The sequence below is a fragment of the Pseudomyrmex gracilis genome, unplaced genomic scaffold (genome assembly GCF_002006095.1).
Source record: "Pseudomyrmex gracilis isolate BER0280 unplaced genomic scaffold, ASM200609v1 scaffold_1687, whole genome shotgun sequence".
Classification (NCBI taxonomy): domain Eukaryota; kingdom Metazoa; phylum Arthropoda; class Insecta; order Hymenoptera; family Formicidae; genus Pseudomyrmex; species Pseudomyrmex gracilis.
In genome coordinates, this window is record NW_018022271.1 from 1 (window position 1) to 5,385 (window position 5,385).

Genomic DNA, 5,385 nt, shown 5'->3' on the forward strand with positions numbered 1-5,385 from the left:
CAGACATCCACAAATCTGAGTTTCTAAATACCCTACTATCATGCACAGAACCTGCAAATCCCACAAAGCAATCTGTAAATACCAAGTCTGCGTTGCAAACAGCTTGCAAAGTAAGAGCGTGTTGGCATTTCCTGGTTCTATATGATTCAGAATTAAGCTGAATAAATAAGAACATAAAAATAAAATAAGTCATATTGCTAGAAAAAGATAATTAAAGCAAAAAAATATAGCCAAAAAATAGGTTTTACATATGATGCAAGGATAGGTATGTGCGTGCCATCGATAACTCCTATGACATCTGGAAGAACACCAATGTCACTAAATCTTTTCTTTACAGCAGTCAATCTGTCCCCTTCTGGCCACACAATAACACTATCTGCTATGTCATTTAAAGCATAGACAACTCTACGGAAAGAATCGTGTAGAATCGATTTTGCCATATTGAAACGATCTGCAACAGATCTATAACAATAATCTAGTTATTAAGCACATCAGTAACAGGAAAATCATTAATAGAAAAATGTTTATATTCATACAAACTGTTATTTACCGAAAGGAATCTGGAGTTGCCAAAAGCTAAATGACTGATAAGAGTTGATTTCGAACTGGGATCATTGGTCTTCCTTCTTTTTCTATTTTTGTCAATGCCGAAGTTAACCGTTGCTCGAGATTTTCGTAAGTTGTTCTCGTCATACAAAAATGTTGACGGAACACTTCATTACTAAATCTTGGTATAATTTTGTTAACATACAGTTGTTCTCTGACTTTATGGTAGCCTCGATTACCAAATCTTATTTGGGCTTCGACAAGATTTGCTTCTTCAATTATTCTATTTGTTATCTCGTCATCACTACTTTCTGAATGTAATATATTTAAAACTCTTAATTTCTGTTCAGATACGACGCAGGCTACAATAATGTTTTTTCGCCTTGTGTCCGCCATCTTATTTGCCGTTCGGAAACTAGTCGCACCTGGAGTACACCTTGCCCCCACTACCAGTTCACTCAACTCTACCCGCCGAGTGATGTTTCCGAACGCAGCCAATCACTTCAAAAACCCGGTTAGAAATCAAAAAGTGTTCTGATTGGTCAAAAGAGTCTTCCTTAAAAACACCGCTTTTAGGCTTTACGCTTCTTGACCATAGCATATAGACTTCGAATAGATGCGAGTACGGTAAAATAAGCCAAAAGACACAAAGTTAAGAGGTAACTCATGCCGGTAACGGGTTCTACTAATAACTACCGTTCCTTTCAAGTACCAGAGTTGGTAATATTACCAGTACCATCATTTTACCGTACTTAAACATTTGCCACGGTTGGTAAATTAACAATTGCCAAAAACCAAGTTTCCGAATAATTTATCAACCCGCGTTAGTTATCATCATGTTTCTGTTACCGTTAGTCATAAATTAAGTAACTCAGATCAGAACCAGGCGGCAACCCGTAAGTTGCAAAATTAGTATTTCAGAAACTAAAAGAGATAAAAAAAAACGGTTTGCACCATCGTCTTCAGCGTAAAAAACTGCAAAATACCAGTGTGTTTCGGAACGTTTAACTATTGTTGTTAACAAACAATTGTTTAAATAATTAAAGTTATCAACTTTTTATTACGTGGTATTTTGCATCTAAGTAATAGAATGAAGGATCAAAAAACCGTTTTTCGATAACTCTTATGGTTCGCGAGATATTTAAATTGTTTATTTTCTCTCATCGCCGTAATTTACAAACCAGTGGATGAAGGGCCTCTGTAAAATTAGTTTTGCCCTAGCTGTCTTAGTTCTCGAGGTATCCTAAATTTACAATATCGACTATGTGTCATTGAACACAGCGTGTGTTAATAAACAAAATGTTTATATTCGTCAAAATTTATCTTGACAAATTCCGGGACTTTTCGGAAACTTTTCAACTTCCCGGTGGTGGTTACTGCTGTTAGTGTGGTTGTTTATGTTATGAATTAATTATTATTACTCCATGTCTTTATTAATTAATTCTACATTATTATAATAGTTTCTATAATTTACGTTTTTATAATTCTGCCATAACAATTACATTCTGCTTTGTTATTGTAACCGCATATATATCTATTGTCCTGTATAATAGTTAAACAGTTAGCATTATTAGCGTTTTGTAAATTAGTTCAGTAGTCTTAAATGTACAATTAACCTTTTAATTAATATTTAGGTAATTTAGGCAAAACGTAAAATATTCTGTAATATTCGTGCGCGAAGTGTTCCCACGGCGAAGTTCGCTTGTGAGAGGCCAGGGTCACTGGCTTGGCCGGGCAAACGGCCCGAAGTAGAGATAAGACACGCGCCGAGATAAGGGACGCGTGGGACCGCGGACCGTTGGCGGCCGCGGGACCGTTGACCAGGAGCCGGTGACCGCTGGACCCGTGGGACCGTGCAGCATCAGCGTATTTGGGACGCTATATAAACGGCCGGAGCGACCGATCTGTCTCTGAGCTTCATCCTGTTCAGTTCGCTTCGCGAAAACGTCAGTTCGGAATAATTCTTTCCAGTCGGGACTTAGAATATTTTAATTTTTCCCAGTCAGAACTTAGAATCTTTTAATATTTTTCCAGTCAGGACTTAGAATATTTTAATTACTTCCAGTTAGAACTTAGAATATTTTAATTTTTTTCGTGTCGTAACTTAGAATATTTTAATTTTTTTTGGGACTTAGAATATTTTAGACCTAGAATAGTTTTTTTTTGCGTCTACACTTAAAATAACTTTGCGTGCGCAGATCGAATCTGACTTTGAGTTTTTTAATGGTAAGAGTACATATCAATAATAATAATAATAATTCTCCTTTTGTACGCACACGGGTGAAACATTTAGTCGGTTTACATCGTTCTAGTTACTGTTGGTTACTCCTGCTCACCCTGCGTCGTTTCCTGTTATTCCGTTGACGAGGAAGGTGCATCACGAGTGCACACTCGTCATTTCCTGTCATTTTCAAGTACGAGGAAGGTGCATCACGAGTGCACACTCGTCATTTCCTGTCATTCTCAAGTACGAGGAAGGTGCANCACTCGTCATTTCCTGTCATTCTCAAGTACGAGGAAGGTGCATCACGAGTGCACACTCGTCATTTCCTGTCATTCCTAAGTACGAGGAAGGTGCACATGAGTGCACACTCGTCACTTCCTGATCCTGGGTACTACAGTGAGAATGGTGCAATAAAGATTGCACGCTCATTTGTCGTATCTATTCCTAGACTTCCCGTCAGCCAGAGGCCCCGGCTCCGCGACGGAGGCGGCGGACCCGACGTAGGGGCAGGGAGCACCAACTGAGGGCCCTTCAAAGAGCCTACGCGCGCACCGGGTCTTTCGACCTCGCGGTGCTTGACACTACCCGCGTGACTGGTACGGAGGGACGCGCCGCGAATTTTTACACGACAAGTACAGTGGAACGCGCCGTTAACCGGGTCCCGCGAATTATTGGTAACGAGAGGTTTACGGGGCGGATTACGATCACTCGACCCACGGATGTGTTGTGCGCCAGGTGCTCGCGAAATTTAACCATATATCGACCGGTAAAAGAATGCGAGAAGTGCCACTTTGCCTACATTGATTTTATCACGGAACACACCGACGATTTTTATACGCTCCAGGACCCCACAGTGTACGTACTTGACGGCCTTTCGATTTAATCCGGAACAGAAGACCCTATCCCACCTCTCGGTCATATCTTCATCCTCCGCCCCGGTAAAGCCCCAGGGTTGACCAAAAAGGGAGGACGTACGTCCGGCAGGTGTAAACGGCCGCAAGACCGTGACCCGGCCTCTGGGACGTAACATTACGAAAAGAGGTAAACTATCTCGGACACGTGATTAGTGAAAGTGGCGTAAAACCAGATCCAAAGAAAATTCAGGCGGTTAAGGAGTTTCCCCGACCGCGTAATGCAAGAAACATCAAACAGTTCCTTGGCCTAGCAGGCTACTACCCCCGTTTCATTCCGAACTTTTCCAAAGTCGCTAAATCTCTCACAAACCTTTTGAAAAAAGATGAGAAATTTGTCTGGGTGGAAACTCAAGAACAAGCCTTTGTGTATTTACGAGACGCGCTCTGCTCTGAGCCGTTACTTCAATACCCCGACTTTACGCAGCCGTTTGTCTTAACGACCGACGCCTCAGGTTACGCCATAGGCGGCATTCTTAGCCAGGAAACGATAGGGAAAGATTTGCCAATCGCGTACACGTCCCGACTTTTAAATCAAGCGGAACAAAATTATTCAACAATAGAGAAAGAGCTACTCGCAATTGTCTACAGCGTAAACCATTTTAGACCGTACCTTTACGGCCGTAAGTTCAAGCTCGTCACTGACCATAAGCCTCTGGTCTGGCTACATTCTGTAAAGGATCCAACGTCACGTACGTTGGCGCTTGAAACTCGCCGAGTACGAGTATGAGGTGATCTATACAGCAGGAAAGTGCAACGTAAATGCAGACGCACTCTCTCGAAACCCTGTCCCCTGTCAAGTCTCCCATCGTAAAACTTTTCCACACTTGTTACCTAAAACCGAAAATTCCGGTACAGCTCACCCCGGACACATAAATTCGTCCCAAGTGTATCATATACAAGACTCAAGTGACACTTCGGACTCAGATGAGACGTTATTTGACCCGAGACCCTCTCAGCGCGTGACGAACAACGAGCAACCAAACGCCGACATAAACAACGGTCACGCCAGAAACGAAACACTAACTCCTAACCCAAGCGTGAGAAATGAAACGATGGAATGCGGTACAAACGAAACACTAAACCCAGGCGAAGAGATAAACAGACCCGACGATGAAATACAACACGCGTCCGCTGATGATATCGCTGACGTCGACATAAACGATACCCTGTCCGATATGTCCGACGATGACACACAAAGCGAATCTGAGGACGACGCAGATATATTTGACAACGTGAATAAAAGTTTTCAATCTCAATCACGAAACAAAGTGTTTGTATCCGAAATTCGCGACAACTTCACTACACGAAAAGACAATTTAGTTGTGTTCACGACCCGCGACGGAGTACCGTGCGATAAAGGAGCTAACATGCTCAAAGAGAATGAATCGTTACCAAGCATCACAAACGCGACATTAGGCCGAGCAAATGTAACGAAAATGGGAAATCGTTACGTAATAGCACTAGTAATCAAAGATCGCGCTTCCGACGGAATAGACCGCGACACTTTAGTCGAAGCATTGCAATCGTTACTCGACGTAACTATCAAACTCGGACTAGAAACCATTTCAGTCTGTCAAGGTAGCATAGATAACGTAGAATTCCAAGAAATCCGCAATTACTTACGCGACATTTTTGCAAGTCAGAACACTAAAATATTAGTCTGTTTAAACCAAATTTTAGTTCCGCCAAACGAGCAACGTA

At 41.9% G+C, this 5,385-nt stretch overlaps 1 long non-coding RNA gene across 1 annotated transcript; it reads right to left on the reverse strand.

Moving 5' to 3' along the window:
• Nucleotides 1-6: 6 nt before the first annotated feature.
• On the reverse strand, nt 7-1,475 carry LOC109862374. The gene is made up of 3 exons (XR_002251133.1): nt 551-1,475; nt 249-462; nt 7-157 (listed from the first exon to the last, which is right to left on the reverse strand). It is a non-coding gene; the product is annotated as an uncharacterized LOC109862374 (long non-coding RNA).
• Between the last annotated feature and the right edge of the window lie 3,910 nt (nt 1,476-5,385).